At 45.7% G+C, this 23060-nt stretch overlaps 1 protein-coding gene and 1 pseudogene across 1 annotated transcript in view; both read right to left on the reverse strand.

Annotated features, from left to right (window-relative positions):
* GIGYF2 (GRB10 interacting GYF protein 2) overlaps positions 1-23060 on the reverse strand; it is a 1722773-nt gene that overhangs the window by 1040127 nt on the left and 659586 nt on the right. The gene's annotated exons all lie outside the window — the stretch shown is intronic.
* Positions 2000-22036, reverse strand: LOC147683414 (uncharacterized; annotated as a pseudogene).

The raw sequence follows: 23060 nt of genomic DNA on the forward strand, positions 1-23060 counted from the left end.
AACGCTTCCATTTTGCAGCATAGCATGCTCTGGTTGTTGGCTTCCTTGCCTCCTTGATGATGTTCATGCATTCAGGAGGTAGGTTGAGGTATCCAAACTCTAAGACTTCAGGAGCCAGATCGCTAGGTTGAGCTGTTGCGGATCTGGATGCTGAATTTCTCCATGGTTCTGCGTCAAAAGCCTGGGCGTGAGGCGCAGTCTTTGATGCGGTACCACTGAGAGTTCGAGGAACGTGGTGTACCAGGCCTGGCGCGCCCACGTTGGAGCAACTAGGATGAGTGTCATCGAGTGTTGCCTTAGTTTTCTCGCCACCAGTGGTATCAGAGGTGTTGGCGGAAAAGCGTACGCAAATTTGCCTGACCAGTTCATCCATATCGCATTGCCCTGCGATTGCGGGTGTGGGAACCTGGCGGCGAAGCTTTGGCATTTTGCGTTCTCCCTTGTGGCGAACAGGTCTATCTCTGGATGACCCCACCTTTGGAAGTACGGCTGGAGTACTGATGGATGTATCTCCCACTCGTGCATTTGATGGCTGTATCTGCTGAGCAGATCCGCCATCTGATTGTCCTTCCCTGGGAGGTGTTCTGCCATGAGGAAGACGTTCCTCTGAATGGCCCACTTCCACATGCTCTGAGCCAGATGAGACAGCTGCGGTGAGTGGGTGCCCCCCTGCTTTTGGATGTAGTACATCGCGGTCATGTTGTCCGTCCGGACTAACACTACTTTGTTGCACAGATGTACAATGCAGGACTTGAGCGCCATGAAGATCGCCATCAGTTCTAGATAGTTGATGTGCATCTTCTGTTGCTGCGTCGTCCATAGTCCCTGCACTGTGTAAGTGAGCAGATGAGCTCCCCATCCCTGGAGAGATGCGTCCGTTGTCAGGATAATCTGTGGCACTGGCTCCTGGAACAGTCGGCCCTTGCAAAGGTTGTGTGGAGTCCACCAATGCAGAGAGTCGTATGCCCGACTGGTAACCAACACTAGGTCTGTTAATTGTCCCTGAGCCTGTGTCCACTGATTTGCTAAGCACTCCTGGAGCGGGCGCATATGCAACCGTGCGTGAGGGACTATGAAGATGCAGGAGGCCATCATGCCTATCAACTGCATGAACACTCTCGCTGGAAGTGAGTGTTTTGGTCTGAACTTTTGGATTAGAGACTGCATGCTGTCTATCCTGACTTGGTTTGGTTGAGCTTTGGCCGTCAGGGTATTGATTGTCGCACCTAGAAACTGCCGGACATGTGCCGGCTGAAGATGCGACTTTGGGTAATTCAACGAGAAACCCAGGTCGTGAAAGAGGTGAATGGTAGTCGACATGTCCGCGGCGCACTGTTGTTCCGACTTGGCTTGAACGAGCCAGTCGTCCAGGTAGGGGTAGACATGGATGTTCTGCCTCCTGAGGTGCGCTGCTACTGTCGCCAGGCACTTGGTAAACACCCTTGGGGCTGTGGTGACTCCGAAGGGTAGGACCTTGAACTGATATTGCCTGCCTTGGATAGTGAACCTGAGGTATTTTCTGTGGGACGGGTGTAGTGGAATGTAGAAATAAGCATCCTTGAGGTCTAAGGTTGCTAAGAAGTCCCCTTGGTTTAACAAGGGAAGAATCTGTTGCAGTGTAAGCATATGGAAATGTTCTGACAGTATATACAGGTTGAGGGGACGGAGATCCAGAATTGGTCTGAGAGATCCGTCCTTCTTTGGAATAAGGAAGTACAGGGAATATACCCCCGTGCCTTCCTCCCCCACTGGCACGAGCTCGATTGCTCCTTTTTGCAGCATCACCACCACTTCCTGCTGCAATAAGTGCAAGTGCTCTGCGGACATAGGCCTTTGCCTTGGTGGAATGCTGGGTGGAGTGGATTTTAACTCTAGACAATAACCGTACTGGACAAGTTGTCGCACCCACCTGTCTGTGGTGATGTTTAACCAGACGGGCAGGAACTGCTGTAGTCTCCCCCCGACAGGTGTTAAGTGGTCGGGGGGCAGTGACAGAGAGTCACTGTTTGCTTGGGGTAGAGGAGCGTGAGTTGTTGTTGTTCCCTCTGCCGCGTCCTCTGGTGCTGTTTCCTCTGTAGCCCCCCTTGTTCTGTTTGGGGTACGAGGATTGTGCTCCACCTCTAGAGAATTGTGACTGCTGACCCATCTGTCCTCTGGTGACTCCACGTGCACCTGAGCGACGAAAATTATTGCCACAAAACTGTTGTGATTGTAGGGCCCCCATAGACTTAGCAGTTTCGGTGTCTTTTTTAATTTTTTCTAGGGTGGTGTCAACATCTGGACCAAACAGTCTATCAGGATTGACTGGTTGATTAAGTATGGTTGTTTGAATGTCAGGTTTAAACCCCGATATGCGGAGCCACGCCTGTCGTCTCAGCATGACGCTAGTGTTAATGGTCCTAGCGGCTGTGTCCGCGGCATCAAGTGCACACTTTATGGCCGCGTTGGAGATCAGTTGTCCTTCCTGTATAATCATTTTGGTGCCCTCTTGAAACTGCGGAGGCAGGTGTTGCACAATTTGCTCTAGGGTGTCGTAATGCGACCTATCATAACGTGCCAATAGTGCCTGTGTATTTGCAATACGCCAGAAATTGGCAGCCTGCGCAGCTACTCTTTTGCCTCCTGCCTCTAGCACTTTGGCCTCCTTATCCGGGGGAGGAGCTTCACCCGTTGTTTGGGAGTTGGCCCTTTTTCGGGCATTTGCGACCACCAGGGAGTCAAGCGGCAACTGTCCCCGAATGTATGCAGGGTCTGCAGGTGCTGGTCTGTACTTCTTTTCAATACGTGGATTGACCACCCTCGCCCTGGTAGGCTCTTTAAAGATGTCCGCAGCATGCTTGAGGACCCCTTTGAGCATAGGCAGTGTCTTTACAGTTCTTTCAGAAACTGAAAAAGTGTCAAATAGAAAGTCTTCTTCAACTGGGTCAGCATGCATGTCCACATCATGATTAGCAGCTGCCCACTCAATGAGTGCATGGAAACCTGCAGAATCCTCTGTTGGGGATGCACGTGTACTGAAAGGCTGTGGGTCCTGTCCCACATTTTGGGTGCCTTGGTCACCAATGTCATCATATGAATCTGGCTGTGCATCTGGTTCATTGACTGGGAAAGTGTATTGGTCATCTTCATCATATCCCTCACTTTCAGAGTGGTCTGGAGAAGGAGTTGGGCTCCTTCTTGGAGGGGGCTGGATAGGTTCCATGAGGCCTGAGGCGTCCTGGGGAAACTTGTTCTTCTTCAGGGGGATGACATAGGAGTCAACCGGCTGTGAAGTGATCCTCCTCTTGCAAAGGGTCAATTTGCCCTTTTCTGCGTCGATAAAACGCTCAGAATCCTCTTCTGAGTCGAGTACTCGACCTGAAAGTGCCCCTGCCGTTGAAGAATCCGACTTCTTTGGCGTCGATTTTGTTGAAAAGGCCTTCGGCGCCTCTTTTGGTGGCAGAAGGAAGAGGAGTTTACTCGCAGGCTTGACCGGAATGTCTATCGCCTTCTGTGGCGATGGCGTCGGCGCCGACGAAGCAGAGGCCTTCTCCCTAATTCTTTGTAGTGAAGAAGCGATTGGGGACGCGTCACTTACAGTGGCCTTCGGCACCGACGAGGAGGCCTTGACCTTGCCTTCGGATCCGACGTCCTGTTGGCCCTTCTGAGTTTTGGACGATGATGCAGCATCCGCCGCCCCAGAGTCCTTGGACCGATGCGCAGATGTGCCAGCCTTCGATCCGTGTGACTTTGACGGCTCTGTCTCTACCACGCGTCCGACAAACGAAGTCCCAGTCGGAACTGGAGCCGTGTCGCTGGCTTTGGCGGGCTTTGCCGGCGTCGCAGCGGTTGACCTGTGCGTGCCACCCTTCTTAGAGGATCCCTCCTCTGGCGCCGATTTCGACACTGTGGAATCAACAGATTTCTTCGACTTCTGTGGACCGGAGGTCGACGGAGTCGATGAAGCAGCGGGTTTAGTCGTTTTTGGTGGTACGGCCGCCATCTTAGGGACGCTCGAGTCCTTAAGTTTCGGTTTCGATTTTGGGTCGGCCATTTTAGGTGTAGTCGATACCGTAGGTTTCAGTTTCGGTTTCGATACCGTCTGCGCAGCAAGTATGTCCGTGGCCGGGCCTGAAGGCGGGGCCGTGGCTTGCGCTACGGGGTCTTGGGTAAGGCCGACAGGCGATCCCGTGACCCGCTCTTTATGTCCGTAAACTTCGGGGCATAGCTCGTCCCCTGAGCTATCTTTCGCGGCCCCATAAACCTCTTAGACGTCCCCTACCTCGTCGACGTATTCAAGGCCTTGACCCACGACTCCGTCGTCGTCTTCCGGAACTGCCTCGACCTCCGTCTCGGGCGGGGAGATTTGAAGATGATGGCTCTGGTCCTCCTCTTCTTGGTCGTCGAAGATGTTTTCTGGATCCGGGGCCGCTTGTTTGGCCTCAAGGCGCACCGCGCGCCGAATCTTGAGTGTCTTCTTGGACCTGAAACTCGCACAGGCCCTGCAGTTGTCTTCGTTATGGTCTGGCGAAAGGCATTTGTTACAGACCGGGTGCACGTCTATATGTGGGTATTTGGACCCACAGAGCGGACAGAGCTTAAGCGGAATCCGCTCCATGCTGTAAAGTCGCTGTCGAGTCGCGATGAGAAGGCCTCGATGTCCGAAGAGTGCAAATACTCCGCTGATTCCGGCTCCGAGAGACGGAAGAACTCGAGACCGCACGCAAACAATACCGACGTAAAGAATACAAGGCCTTTTGGCCGTTTAAAGTTATGTTCTCTCGGTTCCGACAGAGAGACGTCGAGACCGCATACGAACCCAATGGCGGAAAAAAACAATCTGGGGATGGAGCCGATGCCCATGCGCACTGTAGTCCAGGGGAGGAGCCACCTATCTCGGGATACTTCGAAGACTCTTCCAGGACAACAATGTGCGATCATCCGGACCCAACACTAGGCGGCGATCTAATGCTAAGATATGAATTTAGCAGCCCACATGCCTCGAACATATATGAATACTGCAGCTGCTACAGGCGCCGGGGAGGAGGGCGGGCGATATGAATGTCAGCAGCCCTACATGCCAAGAACAGATGCATACTGGTAAGTAGCATTTGCAGTTCGAGGCATGTGGGCTGCTGAATTCATATCTGTGCATAGAATACATAGCAGTGCTCCCCTCATTGGCGGCCGCCCGTGCCAGCTGCAGCAGTTTGAAAAAGTGTTTTGAGAACAGCCTCACCAACAGCTGCCTGCTGTTTAGAGTGTACGTCTACACAGTAATGTTTAGTAAAAGTATGTGTGGTAGACCATGTGGCTGCTCTACAGATATCCTCCAAGGGAATGTTCCCAAGGAAGGCCATAGAGGCCCCCAGCTTTCTGGTGGAGTGGGCTCTTGGTGGAATTGTGAGAGTGCGTTTAGCTTTAGCGTAACAGATCTGAATGCATTTCACGATCCACCTAGCAATACCAGCTTTGGAAATAGCGTTACCCTTGTGGTGTGAGGCAAATGCAACGAGAAGTTGCTTGGTCTTTCGAAAATCTTTTGTCCTGTCAACGTAGTACATTAAGGCTCGTTTTAAGTCAAGGGTGTGGAGCATCCGCTCCGCCAGCGACTCAGGATTTTGAAAGAACACTGGCAACTCAATTGTCTGGTTTAAGTGGAATTGAGATACAACCTTGGGTAAAAATTTAGGGTTAGTGCGGAGCACCACCCTGTTGGCATGTACTTGGAAAAAAGGTTCTTGGATGGTGAGTGCCTGCAACTCACTAACCCTCCGTAGCGATGTAATTGCTACTAAGAAAGCCACCTTCCAAGTTAGAAACTGAAGCTCACAAGAGTGCAGTGGCTCAAAAGGAGGACCCATCAGCCTTGTAAGAACCACATTGAGGTTCCATTCCGGAGCTGGTGGTGTCCGTGGTGGAATGACCCTTTTGAGTCCTTCCAGAAAAGCTTTGATAGCAGGAACTTTGAAAAGCGATAGGTGTTGCCTATTCTGGAGGTATGCGGCCATTGCAGACAGGTGAATGCGGATGGAAGAATACGCCAAGTTGCATTGGTATAGATGGAACAGGTAACAAATGATGTTTTGAATGGAAGCATCCAGCGGGTCAATGTTGTGGTTTACACAATAAATGACAAACCGCTTCCATTTAGCCGCATAGCATGCTCTAGTAGTGGGCTTCCTTGCCTCCCGAATGATGTCCATGCAATCGGGGGGAAGATTGAGGTAGCCAAACTCTAGGACTTCAGGAGCCAGATCGCCAGGTTGAGCTGTTGCGGATCTGGGTGCTGAATGTCGCCATGGCTCTGCGTCAGAAGGCTGGGAGTGAGATGAAGCCTTTGATGCGGCACCACGGAAAGTTCCAGAAACGTGGTGTACCATGGTTGGCGAGCCCACGTTGGAGCAAGCAGGATGAGAGTCATCGAGTGTTGCCTGAGCTTGCGTGCCACCAGCGGAATCAGAGGTGCTGGGGGAAAAGCGTACGCAAATCTGCCTGACCAGTTCATCCACATCGCATTGCCCTGCGATTGCGGGTGTGGGAACCTGGCGGCGAAGCTTTGGCATTTTGCGTTCTCCCTTGTGGCGAACAGGTCTATCTCTGGATAACCCCACCTTTGGAAGTACGGTTGGAGTACTGATGGATGTATCTCCCACTCGTGCATTTGGTGGCTGTGCCTGCTGAGCAGGTCCGCCATCTGATTGTCCTTGCCTGGGAGATGCTCCGCCATGAGGAAGATGTTCCTCTGAATGGCCCACTTCCACATGCTCTGAGCCAGATGAGACAGCTGCGGAGAGTGTGTTCCTCCCTGTTTCTGAATGTAGTACATGGCCGTCATGTTGTCCGTCCGAATCAACACGACCTTGTTGTACAGATGTACTTTGAACGCCTTTAAGGCCATGAAGATTGCCATCAGTTCCAACACATTGATGTGCATCTTCTTCTGCTGTAGTGTCCATAGTCCCTGCACTGTGTAGTGGAGTACATGCGCTCCCCAACCCTGGAGAGAGGCGTCCGTTGTCAGGATAATCTGTGGCACTGGCTCTTGAAACAGTCGGCCCTTGCAAAGGTTTTGTGGATTCCACCAATGCAGAGAGTTGTACGCCCGACCGCTCACCAACACTAGGTCTGTTAGTTGCCCATGAGCCTGAGTCCACTGACGTGCTAGGCACTCCTGGAGCGGACGCATATGTAACCTCGCGTGCGGGACGATGGAGATGCAGGAGGCCATCATGCCTATCAACTGCATGAACACCCTCGCTGGAAGCGAGTGCTGAGGTCTGAATCGTTGGATCAGCGTCTGGATACTGGCGATTCTCACTGAGTTTGGCTGCGCAGTGGCTGCCAGAGTGTCTATTGTCGCGCCCAGATACTGCCGTATATGGGCGGGTTGGAGATGGGATTTCGGGTAATTCAGTGAGAATCCCAGATCGTGCAGGAGATGAATGGTGCGGGACACGTGGTCTGCGCACTGCCGTTCCGACTGTGCCTGAATGAGCCAGTCGTCCAGATAGGGATAGACGTGGACTTTTTGGCGTCGTAGATGCGCCGCCACAGTCGCCAGGCACTTAGTAAAAACCCTTGGCGCTGTGGTGACCCCGAAAGGCAGAACCCTGAACTGATAGTGCTGGTCTTGAATCGTGAATCTGAGGTACTTCCTGTGTGAAGGATGCAGGGGAATGTGGAAGTATGCATCCTTGAGATCTAGCGTAGCCAGAAAGTCCCCTTGCCGAAGCAGAGGGAGAACCTGCTGCAACGTGAGCATATGGAAATGCTCCGACAGAATGTACCGGTTGAGGGGCCTGAGGTCCAGGATGGGCCTGAGGGATCCGTCCTTTTTGGGGATTAGAAAGTACAGAGAGTAAACTCCTGTTCCCCTTTCTTGCAGTGGAACGAGCTCTATTGCTCCTTTTTGCAGCATGACTTTGACCTCCTGCTGCAACAAGTGCAAGTGCTCGCCGGACATAGGACGGCTTCTTGGAGGTATGTTTGGTGGTGTGGAAGTAAGTTCCAGACAGTAACCGTACTGAATAAGAGATTTGACCCACCTGTCCGTGGTGATGGATCTCCACGCGGGCAGGAACTGCTGGAGTCTCCCCCCGACCGGTGTTGTGTGGTTGGGGGGCAGTGACAAGGCGTCACTGTTTGTTGGTGGTGGAGGACCTGGAGCTGTTTCCACGTCCTCTGCCTTTGACGTTGTTGCCCCTGTAACCACCTCTACCCTTGTTGGTGTATGAGGTCTGGGTGTTGCTTTTATAATATGGCGTGGATTGTGATGCCTGACCCCTTGAGGTGCCTCTGTTAATGGAGCGGCGAAAAGAACCACCCCTAAACTGCTGGGACTGGAGGGCTCCCATAGACTTAGCAGTGTCCGTGTCTTTTTTCATTTTTTCGAGGGTTGCATCCACTTCAGGGCCAAACAGGTGGTCTGGATTAACTGTTTGATTTAAGATGGTTGTCTGTATGTCTGGTTTGAAGCCTGATATTCTAAGCCATGCATGCCTCCGCAGTAACACGCTAGTGTTTATAGCCCTGGAGGCGGTATCAGCCACGTCTAATGCACACTTAATGGAAGCATTAGTGATGAGCTTCCCTTCCTGAATCAACATTTCCGCTGCCTCTTTGTACTGATCAGGTAAGTGTTGCAGAAGTGTTTCTAGGGTGTCATAGTGCGCCCTATCGTAGCGTGCAAGTAAGGCCTGCGTGTTTGAAATGCGCCAAATATTAGCTGCCTGCGCAGCAATACGTTTGCCTGAAGCTTCAAAAATCTTCGATTCTTTGTCTGGGGGAGGAGCATCACCTGTGGTCTGCGAGTTCGCCCGCTTGCGTGCGTTGGATACCACCAACGAATCCAGTGGCAAGTGTCCCTTGATGTACGTTGGATCAGTGGGCGCTGCCTTGTATTTTTTGTCAATACGAGGATTGATGACTCGCGCCAGAGTGGGCTCCTTGAAAACCTCTGGCGCGTGCTTCAGCACTCCCTTGAGCTATGTAATGTCTTGACCGACTTTTCAGCCACTGAGAAAGTGTCAAACAGAAAATCGACATCCACAGGGTCCGCATGGAGTTAGACATGATTTGCTGCAGCCCTCTCAATCAGAGCGTTGAAGGCTGCAGAGTCCTCTGTTGGAGAAGTTTTTGCTGCAAAAAGCTGCGGTTCGTGCCCTGACTGAGGGTCCACAGGGTCGCCTCCAGCAGACCAAGGTTCATTGACCTCCTCCGGATCCGAGTACGCAGGATAATTGTACTCGTCCTCTTCATCTCCGTCACCTTCCCCAGTGTTAGAATGGGTCGGTGAGAGTTCTAGATTTTGTGGAGATGCAGGCCCCATAGGGGCAGAAGTACCCGCAGAGTCCAACTTCTTTTTGAGTGGAATACGAAAATGTTCCAACACCGGCTCCGTGGTGATTTTCCTCTTAAGGAGAGAAAGTTTGCCTGTGTCGGCGTCGATGATAACCTCTCGACGCTCCTCGTCTGCGAGTGTCTGTAGCCGAGGCTTCGATACCACCAATGACGCTTTGGGCGTCGACACCAGCTTCAAGGGCACCCCGGCCCCATGCCTTGGAGCGAAAGCCTTCGGCGTCGTCTTCGGCGGCAGCGTGAAGCGGATCGGCGTCTGCGCCTTTGCCGGCTTCTGCGTAGGCTTCGGCACCACATTCTTCGATTCGGGGCCCACTGCGTCCTTCCGAATACGTTGAAGGGACTCCGAGACCTTCTTTGTTAAGGACGGGGAGGGCTGGACCGGCTTGTGCGAGTCCCCCGAGTCCGGAGTCGGGTCGGCGATTAAAGGCACGGTCTTCGGAGCCGACACGTCACCACCCTTGCCCTTGACGACCGGAATCGGCGCAGCCAGAGCTTTGGGGTCGTCTTGACGCTTCTTTGAGGGTCTTTTGGGGTCGTCGACCTCGACCATCTTCGGCGCCGACGCGGCCGCGTCGGTCGTCTTCGCCTTCGACGCCTGGGTCTTAGGGTCGGCCATCTTGGCGTGGCTCTTGATGTCGGCGGCCATTTGGGCTTTTTAGGCGCTGAGGCCTCAGGAGCCTATTGTCCCACCAGTGCTTTCACTTTCAGTTTCGATACTGTTGGTGTGGACGCCGATGGTTTCACTTTCGATTTCTTCACCGGGAGTGGCGCATCACCAATGTCCGTGGCCGGGCCCGTAGGCGGGGCCGTGGGACGAGTATTGAGGTCTTGGGTAAGGCCCGAAGGCGATCCCTCGACCTGGGCCGTATCATGGGGATTGACCCCGGAGTCCGTCTGAGGGTGCTCCTCCTCTGAGCTATCCCCCACGGTGGCAATGGCCCCGTCGTCGTCCCCTACCTCTCCGACGACTTCATCAAACTCCTCGTCCCCCGCGTCGTAGTTCTCATCCTCTGACGCTGGGCTGGAGTCCGAAACTTGAAAGAAGGTCACCAACGTCTTCCTCGAAGATGTTGTCTGGCGGGGGCGCCGATAACTGGGCCTGGAGTCTAGCGGCCCGACGAAGCTTGAGAGTCTTTTTACACCGGAACTTGGAGCAGGCCATACACCTGGCCTCATCATGGCCCGGCGACAAACACTTGTTGCACACTGGGTGCACGTCGAGGTGTGAATACTTGGAGGTGCACACCGGGCACCTTTTAAACGGAGTTCGTTCCATGTTAAGTAGTCTGGAGCGTCGTGTAGGCCCGTCCGCGCCGACAGCACGCGGAAGGGCAGCAAGAGTTCGGAGCTGATGAAGAACAAAACCCGAACGATGGACAATACCGACGCAAGTCCTAAAGACCTTTTGGTCTCAAGTTAGGAAAGTTAAACAACTATCGATTCCGACAGAGGGAACCGAAACACATCCGAACCCGAACCCAATGGCGGAAAAAAACAATCTGGGGATGGAGGCGATGCCCATGCGCACTGTAGTCCAGGGGAGGAGCCACCTATCTCGTGATACTTCGAAGACTCTTCCAGGACAACAATGTGCAATCATCCGGACCCAACACTAGGCGGCGATCTATGCACAGATATGAATTCAGCAGCCCACATGCCTCGAACAGAAGCTTTACATGCACGCTTACTGTCAAATTTATATCCAGAAGAAGACGTTTTGCCAGAGGATATTTTTCAGAAAATTACTGTGAAGAAATCTGGAATATGTTTGATGCCAACTCTTGCAGAATGTTCCATCTTCAACAACAAAATGTTGAATTTAGAAAAACAAGAGATTGTGAAACTGGAAGCTATTGACAAAATAGAGCATATGGGAGCAACAATTATTTTGTCAGAGAATTTGAAATCTAAATTGGATTCATTAGAGAAGACTATATCTAAAACTGCGGGTTTTGAAAAGACTCTGAATGTGTGCTTAAATTGCCGTATCATTTTGAGAAGGAATTTACATGTTGAAAGAGGTCTGGTAAATGGATCAATGGGTAATGTTGATTTTGAGAAATACAGAAATAGAGATGGAATTGAATTTATAAAAATTAAATTTGATGGCATTGAGGAAGTACAGCTAATTGGTCGTTGCTCTGCTAGGTTTTTGCTTGTTAAAGACTTATATGTTCGCCGTAAGCAGTTTCCTGTTTGCTTGGCATATGCGGTGACAATTCATAAATCGCAAGGTTTAAGTGTAAACACTGCTTTAGTGAATATTGGCAGTTCTGTATTCAAAGAGGGTATGGCTTATGTAGCATTGTCACGAGTCAGAACTTTATCGGGTTTGTACTTGATTGACTGTGATGTCACAAACATTTGTGCGGATCTAGATTGTGTTAAGGAATACAATAGGTTAAGAAGAGAGTATGCACCACATTTGCCTCAATATCCTTTGATTGAGAAACGTGTGGTGGGCCGGAAACAAAGAAATATCAGTAATAGTAGGGATGTTGTAGCAAAAAGACCAAAAGTCGATGAACCTAAAATTGTAAGCAGGAATAAAATGAATTCTGTTGAAAATGTTGTTGGTTTTAAATTTGAAAATAGTTCTCGTGTCAACTGCTATGCTAATGTAGTTGTTAATGTTCTCTTTTCACTAGAGACTTTCAAAGAACAGATTGTGATCAATTCGGAACAAAGTTTATGCTGTTTATTGAATTCTGTGTTAGAGAAATGTAGTGCTGATAGAACGAGAGTAGAAAGTGTGTCTGAAATTCGTTTTCTGTTAGACGAATGTTCAGGTCAAACAGAATTCTCTGAAAATATTCAGCAGGATTGTCAGTAGTTTTTAATGTATTGCAAGATGAGGGTGTAGATGTAGATTATCTATTTGGCCTTTCTTATCAATGGCAGCATGACTGCGAGAACTGTAGGCTATCAAGTACTACTAGTGTAGACTCAGAAAGATTTATATATTTAACTTTGCCTGACAGTAAATCAGTATCCTTCAATAAGCTAGTAAAGGCAGCCGATCAAAATATGGAGTGCAGCCAATGTAAGTCTGGAATGCTGTCCACGTTAATTTTACGAAGTTATGGCCAGTATGTCATTTTAATGTTCCAACGATGTAGGCCTGATGGAACTAAATTGACAACTTTAATTAATAATTTTGTGGCTTCGTAGTTGTCAATATCAGGAAGGACTTTTATAACTACTGCAATTATATATCATAACGGTCCTTCAACTAATTCAGGACATTATACAGCTTATTTGAAATCTGGAAACGGTTGGTCATTCTGCAATGATTCTGTTTTAACTTTCAAAAAAAGATTGCCTTTCCACCTTCAAAATTCTTACCTGGTGTTCTTACAACCAAAATTTTAGGAAAGGAAGCTTGGGATTTGTTTAGAGGAATTTACAGAGGTTCTAATGGCTCCTACTATATATTGTGGATAATTGTAGTACAGAGCGAAAACTGTTTGTTTTTATAAGCAAAGTCAAGCAGCAGATCAAAATAAGGAGTAGAGTAAATGTAAGTCTGCAATGCTGTCAACATTATTTTTGAAAACTTATGGATGAAATGTCATTTTACAATTTCAACTACATAAACTGGAAGAAAATAAGTTGTCCAGTCTAATTAAAAATGTTTTGGCTACACAGTCATCGATTTCAGGTAGAACATTTGCAACTGCAGCTATTATATAATATGCTGGTCCTTTAACAACATCTGGATATTACACAGCTTATTTGAAATTTAAAAAATGGCTAGTCTTTCAGCAAACATTACTAATTGAGTATGAAGCAATGTTGCCTTTTGACTTGATTTTTGAAGTCAGAATTTAGGGTAGGTAATTGGTTCTAGGTGTTGCTGTAACTTAGTGTGCTGTTTCAAATTGCTTTGTATATCTCAGTTTTCTTAAAACAATTGAGTTTATCTTTCAGAAAGTGGCGGGCAGAAAATAGTAACAGCACAACAGAGTATAAGCTGTTCATAGGATATCCTTTGACGTCATAGAAAGTAAGTTACTTTGGAGAAGTTCCTATTTCTGCTTATTTATATTATTTGGGTTTTTTAAACACAATCATTTTGATTGTGTTTTTTTTTCCCCGCTGTTATATGATGAATACCTTCAACTCACTGTTTTCAGTGAAATTTGATATTTTCTGATAACAGCAAAAATAAACCATTAAATATGTTTACTTAATTTTCTACTTTGAATTGTGATTTCTAATATATATATGGATTGGTGTGGCTCACTGGTTAGAGGCGGCAGACCCAGAAGCAGAGGTCGGCCCGGGACCAGGGTTCGATTCCTGGAGTTACTCACACACCTAGTCAGTCATGCAAAGAATCAATCACACCTCCATTCCCTCAACTATACAGTTATACATACCTTACTTATTAAAACATATACTAACACATATTTACTCTCTTATACAATCCCTGATACAAGTTCACAATGATCCATACAGCCACTCACACATTCACTGGCTCTTATGCACAGTTATTTATATATGTCAACTCTCACATGGACTGTATTTTACATATGTACTTACTTTGACATGTAGCACTGAGATATCCATTCATTCACCAATACACTCATGCACACAGTCAACTGCCCATACAGCTGTTTCCACTTGCACTTTTGAACCCATACATCTAGTGAATCAACTGCTCACACATCTATGCACAGAGTCATACACCTCCCAGCCACCCACACACATACTCAGTCTCCCATACAAATACCTGGGCAACCAATCAATAACCCATATAGTTACTCATATAGCTACTGATCAACACATGCAGCAGTTTACATAACAGACATAATAATGCACAAATTAAGACAGTTTAGTCACTAACCCATGCACTCAGTGAGACACATTTAATCATTCTCTCATACAGTCAGTCATGCACCTACTAAATCCTTCATCCAGACACTTATACATCCACTCATTCTTCAATATGTAAGACATAATTTTACTTTACAGAAACATACAGTCACTGGATGATGTCATCAGTGATGTCATCAGTGATGTCATTTGAGATGTCATCAGTGAAGTCATCAGTGATGTCACTGACCATGTCATGAATGATGTAATATGTGACATCATCAGCAGTGGATTGCGGGTGCGCGATATATAGTTATTGCAACTAACTATATATGCGAATTTCTATGGTTTTGTGCGAGTAAATTATGGTTTGGTAAATGCTAATCCCTAACTATATATGGTCTATAACCAATGGTTTTTTTCAGTGAATATATATATATATATATATATATATATATATATATATATATATATATATATATATATATATATATATATATATATATTCTTCAATGAAAAAACCAAAGGTTACAGGGACATTATAGTTAGGCTCAGATTTCACTTGTACAAAAACACTGAAATTCAGCGGTTATAGTTAACTGAGCTAACTATAACTTGCACTCCGGCAAGGCACTGCTTAGGACTTCACAAATTACATCACTTATGACATGATCAGTGACATCACTCATGACATCTCAAATTATATCACTGATGACATCATCCAGTGATTGTGAAGGTTTCCTACATTTTTTGAGTGTTAAACATATATTAAGGTACTACAAAAGTTAAATTAGTATATCTTGTCTACTACTGATGAGTGATACTATTTCAAGCATATATTATGCGAGTGGTTGTGTGACTGTGTTTATCTAGGAGTAAGTAGATTAGTGAGTGGCTGTATGTCCAGTGGTATCGGTTGTAGTCATGTTCAAAATTCCTTTGGAAATTAACATGGGAAACACTTTTAGGCCATCCACTTTTTCCCGGCCTCCACTAGACGGATCTCCACGAACCTTTCCTAAAACAACAAGACCCTAGAGGACATTTTTGGGGGGGATATTTCACAGAGATTCATCAAACCGCGCCAAACATATAGCCAAGCCAAAAAAACGCTTTACGAGCAGTAGCAGATCGCTTAAATATCAAGAACCTAATTCCATGTTGTTACAATTGATTTCTTTCTGCCTAAATAATAACATCTATCTGCTGTCAGGACAATTGTACCTCCAAACCCGGAGGACCACCATGGGCACGTGCTTGGCCCCCAGTTTTGCTAATCTTTTTGTAGGCTGGTGGGAGAAGCATGTGGCCTAGGCGGAGCAAAATTAACTATGGATAAACAAGATGGCCCTATTGGCCAGATATATTGATGATCTTTATATAATTATTTTTTATCTGGCGGGGCACACAGGAGGAATCAGAAGGGACATTGCCCTTAACCACAATGATTTAAATCTGAGATTTACCAGTCAATTGAGTAAAGCAGAAGTACCTTGCTTAGATTTGCTGTTCTGTTGTGCCCTCCAGAAAACCTACTGGGGGCAACGCAGTCTTGCATGCACAAAGTTCACACCCACAGAGACTGATAAAAAGCATTCACTATGATATATATTATGGCTACAATAAAACTGTACCATGTGTAATGATTTCAAGGAAGCAGAAAGAGAAGCATGTAATCGGTTTAGTGAAAGAGGCTACCCAAAGCACAAGTTACTACTTGTGTAACGATATATCTGTAAGAGACATTAGTTAGTAAGCTGCAGACGATGCCTACCGACGCACAAGGGTACTGCTACGCAAACATTTCGGGATCCAGTCGGACGCCTGGGGATATTCTAAGGTAAGGAATCTATCACGAACGTGTCTCTTTCAGATTCATGTTTTAAGGGAGCAATGTACAACGTGCAACAGAAAGATCGACAAGAACTACTAGCCCCCGAAAAAAAAAGAAAAAGAGCATCCAACTGTGACAAGGATGATATTAAATTAAACAGAGCATCCAACTGTGACAAGGATGATATTAAATTAAACAGAAGACTCTGGACAAATTTGAAGGCTCATCCAGAAGCGTGGTGGGGGCAGACATACTATTCTGGGAAAAGTTATCAGAGAGACCAGATGTCACATATAGGAAGGGTGTATCATTAAAAGATCTACTAGTACACAGTCACTACATGGAGAAGAACCCTATGAAATCAGAACAGTTTTTTTCTCCTGCACTAAATGTAAGGTGTGCAGGAATAGTAGAAAAGTCAAAGAAATTGAGATTCCGGGCAAGAAAGAAAATCGAAAGATTAACAAATAGCCAAATTGTAATTCTAATTTTGCTGTGTACGGTCAAGTTTGTCCCGGCGAAAAGAAGTACATTGGGAGTACTATCCATCCAGTGAAGAAACCGATATTAGAACATACCCAGGCAATCAAAAACAATGATCCTTTTTATCCAGTGTCCAGGCCATTTGCCTTAGTGCATCTAAGCAAAAGCGATTTGTTGAGATTTTTCTGTATAAACAAAGTCCTCCTAAAGAAAGAGGCAGTGATAGGGTCAGATCCTTAAGGTAGATGGAATCCTGCTACATAGTTGAACTAAGGACCCTCACCCCAAGGGGCATAAACATTGAGGAGGAACTATGGTCCCCTAACTCTTTTGCTGCGGCGGCTATTCCGCCGCAGCACTAACCGTCGCAGGGGGGCGCGCGGGTGACAGAACCGTTCCGTCATGTAATTTTGTACATATTTAGGGCTAGATGGCAATGCTGTATAACATTAGGAACAGAGCTATGTGGCATTATAATAACTCCGATATAAGTGGTCCATTCAGAGCATAATGAATGTAATTAATTACACAACTGATTAGCAGCTTCAGGTATGTGGGACAGCAAATATGTAAATCAATCAGGTGGGCCCATCCAGGGTGAAATTGTGTAAATATATGGAATTCTTTATAAATGTAATTCATCTGAAAGTTATAATTTACATGATTGAATTACATGAAAATGAAGGAGATTGAAATTGGTGCTCCAAGATTTCAGTGCACAGTGTGCAAAAACAAATGTAAAATAACATGACAAAATGGGTGCCACATTAACTCAGTTCTATGAGGCACTTCTATTTGTAGTCCGTCATAAATGTTTATGGTGAGCTGGCTGTCCAATCAATGTTGCTTTTTTACATGATATAACGTAACTGATAGATAAGCGAATCAACATTGAGAAAGGCCAGGAGGCTGAAACAAAAAGGCTAAATGTGCATTATAGTTATAAACAAGGTTTAAACTAACAGGACCAGTGAAACTCACCAATTAGCGTGATCTCAAGTAACTATAACGTGTGTCCTAAAGTAACTATAACTCATTCCCCGCCATGCACAGGGTTGCTATCAATGACGTCAACTCAGATGTCATATGGGATTTTACTATTCTCGCCTATTGAGTTGCAAATTAAACACAATTAAGTTATAGGGGCTATTAATGCTAGTAAAGGTGGAAAGGCACCAGGACCCGATGGCTTGCCCATTGACCGTTTTAAGTCAATTTCTGCATTATGGTCTCCACTGATAACTCCTGTCTTAGAAGCCTGTTATGCGAAGGGATTTATTAAGTCCTGGTCAGAGTCATTGATAATACAGATTTTTAAAAAAGGGGAACGGGAAAACCTGGCATGTTACCGCCCAATATACCTGTTAGATTCCCTAGTGAAGGTGGTAGGAAGGGTTGTCTTGGATAGACTGCATACCTGGGCTGAAGATAATGTTTTAAGCATGGGTTTAGACAGGAACTAGGGACAAAGGAGCAGGTTTTAAATCTTAGTATTTTAGTTTGAAAATATACTCCGGCAAAGGCAGGGAAGTTTTATGTGGCATTTGTAGACCTTACGGCCGCATTTGATTGTGTTATATACAACACCTTGTGGAATATTTTAATGGATTTAAAGATCGACCCGGTACTGATGCAGTTCCTAAGACAACTATATGCTGGGGCCACCGCTAAGGTGAGGTATGGATTAAAAGGGGAATGTACTGTGCCGTTCCGCATGGAGAGGGGTGCGAGACAAGGCTGTGTCTTTGCCCCATTCCTCTTCACTCTATATACCAACGCATTAGAAAAGGGACTCGAGGAAAGGGCGAGAGATTCACCATACATCAATAAAAAGCCGAATGTCTCCCTCCTCTACGCGGACGACGCAGTACTTATGGCAAGAACGCAGTTAGGTCTACAGAAAGCCCTTACTTCATACACTAGGTTTATGGATAGCCGTGGTCTAAAACTTAATGCGAAAAAACCCTTTATAATGTCACGTGGGAAGGAGAGGAATAAATGTAGTAGTATGTAGTTAGGGGATAGCAGGGTAGACTAATATGTTCTCGTATTTGGGCGTCCTTTTTGAGCACACCGGTTCTTGGGGACCGGCGGTTAAGAGCAGGAGTCTCCTTTTTATGAGGTCAACCGCGGCTGCTGTTAACTTTGCAAACAAAATGGGCCAAAGGCCCCCGTGGATTCTTCTTAAAATTTATCAGGCTAAGTATTGAAATGTTTGGGGAGGGAATATGGGGTTTTTATGATGTATCGCCAATCTAACAAGTGGAAAATTCATTTTTAAGGTTTCTTTTAGCAGTGCCTTCGAGTTCCCCAGTTTTTAATTGTCATAGCGAATTGAGGATTTCTTATATTTCTGACATTATTAAAGTACAGCCATTATTACTGTGGCATCGAGTATGGACCTCCAGCAGTACAGGACTAAATAGAGAAATAATTAAGGACTTTGAGTTTGGACCATGCAAATAAGATTGCCTGGCTTAACTATGTTAAAAAAAATTGGACGGATCTTGGTCGCTTAGAGTTTTACTCTTGCTCTGAGAAAAGGAGTTCCATCTTTAGAAAGGAATTCAAATTAATATGTACGGCACATTTAGAGTCTTAGAGCTGCCCTGGAAATGAAAAAATGTACTGTGGTCCAGCATCAATTGACGATGGTAACTAATCAAATTCAACCATATTTGATTTGGTACATTGGGAGGGTTCGATAAATATGTTCTAACAAGGTTTAGGTTTTGCAGCTTCCACCGTTTGGTCAGCTATTCAGTGGTTAACGATTGGTCTAGAGAACTTGGTCACTGATCTTGTGACAATATATCACCAGAATCAACAATTCATGTGACCTTATTTTGTATATTTTACACAGGAGAAAGAGCAAGATGGATCTTGCCATTGCTGAAGCAAGGGGGATGAAAGCAAAGTCGTCTGGCCTTTTTATCTTTATAATTATTGGGAATCGCTTATTGGGTGGGTGTTATGACTGGTTTCCTGAAGAATATACTACGAAGGAAAAGTATAATTGGATAAAACTTACTGTTAAAAAGTATATTATACTGTAATATTTTTTGGCGAGCTACTAGTTTTTTAGTCAAAAAGTAACTGATAGAAAGTTACATGTAGGGAATATGTGTTTATCTAATATAGTATAATGTATTTTGATTACTACCAGTACCAAATGTTTTAAACTGTTGCTTTTATGAGTTTAAATGACTACAATCAAATAAAGTTTATTCTGATTCTGATTCTATTGCAATCACTGACCAGGTTCATGAGTGATGTAATATGTGAGGGTACAAGCAATGCATGGCGAGGGTGCAAGTTAATTACTTTAGGGCACACATTATACTTACCTGAGATAACTGCTACCTGCACACGGACATGCAGCCCCTTTTAAAATAATAAATACAAGTTTTTTCACAACACGAAGAGCTCAGACAAGCACCAAAGGCAATCTTTGTGTGGGTCAGTGACAGACATGTGTCCTACACATTCCTACAGGTTTTAAAACTAGGCTTCTTCTGAGTAGCTATTGCACAGAAACAGATTAAAGATAACAATAACAATGTAGACTACTACTAAGTTGATAGGGAGTCCCAGAAAAACTGTTACGTGTCGACGGAGCATGAAAAAGGGAATCAACGTCAGAACGACAACGAGATGATCTCATGGCTCCGATGACGTCGCGCGGAGTCGCGTGATGAGCCATGCCATTGTGACGTCCTCGTCAACGTGGCAGAGCTATGAAAAAAAAATGTTTTCGTGGAATGCAGCACAAGGGGTAAATCAAAAGGTGAGGAATCCACAAGCAGTTGCATCCATCAGAATGTCCTGGACTAGTTGTGGTGGAGGGAAGGCACTGAACTGCACCATATCCAAGACCGCATTAACTAAAGGACGCCTCTAAAAAAAGTCCAGTGCGACTTCAGCGTGTTAAGAACCCCAACAATGTCAGGAGGTTTGCTACAGTCTGAAGGTGTCCCTGGTTAACAGCGGCAAACCCCCCTTCAACAGTTGATCAGTGAGTAAGGGACTGGCACTACCGCAATAAAGAGGCCAAAGTCAAGCACGACAAATTTAAAATGCTCCAGGCCTACCTTGAACGGTTTGGTATCTTATACTGCACTGCAGGATGGGCTTAAGAAGCTATTAGTCCTGAAGGTTGAAAGCCACTATTCAGTCGCCTCGGATCCAAGGAAGACAAAACCAGAGCCAGACTGAGATTTTGAATCTATTTCTACAGGAAGGAATTCAGTGGGCAAAAATCTGAAATTGGAGAGAAACCGGCATCCTTCAACATAAGGAAATAGCAGGAGTAACAACCCGACCACATCTACAGAAACCTCTTGATGGCTGCTTTGGAAAGTAGACCTCGCACCTCTTGCAGCAAGTTTGACAGATGCTATTTTGAGAGCGTTTTTGATGAAAGAGGAAGCTGCGGTGGGTTGAAATAGAAGGGTTTAGCTATCAAACAATTTGGGGGAGCTATCTGTTGGATGTGATAGATTACCACCCTTGGAGAAGGTAATGGATCCTGCCTCCCACAGGGAGGAAATGCACAGCTAAAAACAAATTAAAGCAGACTGGCACCTGACACAGTAGGGGAGGGGGACTGGGAAGATTGGCACCTGCTTGCTCCCTGTCCTCAGCCAGTAAATGCCTGGGAAAACTGCTGAGGTGGCGGAGGTCTGGCTCTGCCTGTACACCAACAACCATGAATAGCCATGTAAAGTGTGAACCTGAATCCAAGGGTTTAGGCAGGGAGATGATCTGAAGCAACCTGTCCTTCGGCAATATATATTCACAATTTGTCATGCTTGATACAGAAGAACCTTAAGTAAATCAGCCAGGCACATTTAGGAACTTTCCAAATCCGTTGGCTTTACGACTGGTGCCACCCAGGGGTCACAGGTTCATACAAGTTAAAAGTGTTACGCTACCCAAATGCTCCTAAACATGGACAAGTTTTCCTCGCTTGTTCTTCAGTGTGATCCTATTCACTCCCAATATTACAGCTGCACCATCTATGTGCTAAAAGGTGAGAAATAGTCGGTAGCATGCCAATGATCTGGAATAGAATTCATCCTCCTGTTGGGACTAGTCAACAAATGGTTCCATATAAACTCTTAGTCATCCTACAAGTCTCTGCTTTGCAGCTCTTACATGGAAATGGAGTTTCATCATTGACAAATGACAGCTCCCTTACCCTTTGTACTTCTGGTTTCAAATCTGGAGAAATAAATATTAATCACTTGCAAATAAGTCAGGCACTAAGACTCAAGATATTCTTTGTCTAGCTTTTTTCAATGGATGCCTGGCATAGAATGGATATGTTAAGGATAATAAAATTTCCCATTTCATTTTCAAATAAAACATTTTTTAAAGATTAGTTAGTTTGACTCATTTACGCATCAGGCATCATTGGTCACGTTGAGCGGTTGGTTTGGCGTATGTACCTATGGCTCATAGTCCAGGACAGATGCTGCAAATTACCTTACTGTTGTAGGTTCCATCGGTGAATCTGTTGAATTGCAAGATCACTGGTTCAGTACTACAAAGTGCCATTTATTGATTATTTTCTTACACGCTTTTACTGTTGTGTTCACTCCCCAATTGCAGTAGCTTACATATGATCCTAATTAAGGCCGCAACACTTTTATGGGTTTGAAGGCCGAAACATGTTGATCGTTTCCAAAAGCAGCTGTCTCTAATGTTGGCAGTTACATTATCCGCCATTTGTTTTTAATCCTGTCACAAGTTAGCATAATAAACTTTGTCTGGTTAACCTTGTAGTCAGTTTTAACCACTATTTAACCTAGCACTGCACTCCCCATACAACACGCCACGCTCAAATAGGGTTTTAGGATAACCCCCTCAATAAAATATCCCTGAGCTCCTCCCTCTAACTCTGCTGGGAGATTAGACATAAGTAACTCACTCAGTGCTTGTGGCGGTTGGATTAGGGGTGGGCCATTGGTTAGATGGTTGTGAATTGAAAAGAATTAGATGGTGATCATTCCAGTCAGATGATGAGCTAGATTGGAGGAATAGGGTGTTTGGAGATGATTGCGTTAAGGGTCGATCCTTTGTTGTACGTTTATTGCAGTGTTAGGTAAGTATGTTAGTTTCCAGGAGGGTGAAGAGGGCTTTTACTGTGGGATCTTTAGCATTATTCATGTGCAGATTTATTTCTCCTAGTATAACGTCTGTGCTGCCTTTTATCGAGTTTTGCAAAATTACGTCTGTTAAATCCTCGAGAAATTGTACGTCATCACCTGGCGAGTGGTAGATGACATGCAATTTGATGGAATTGGGGTCTTTGGTAGAGAGCTGAACTCCCAAATATTCAAAGGTAGGGTATTTTGCAGTGTGGAAGGGAGTTAAGCGAAGATAGTTTTTGTGACTGACAACTAACCCACCACTTTTATCATCCTTGCAGTCATTGCAGCCATAAGGAATATGCTACTTACCAGTATGCATCTGTTCTTGGCATAGAGGGCTGCAGAGTGGTACATTATGAATAGATCGCCATCTGGTGTTGGGCTCGGATGATTGCACTTTGTTTTTCTCTTGGAGAGTCTTTTGTAGT

Source organism: Lissotriton vulgaris, chromosome 11 (assembly GCF_964263255.1).
Source record: "Lissotriton vulgaris chromosome 11, aLisVul1.2, whole genome shotgun sequence".
Lineage (NCBI taxonomy): Eukaryota > Metazoa > Chordata > Amphibia > Caudata > Salamandridae > Lissotriton > Lissotriton vulgaris.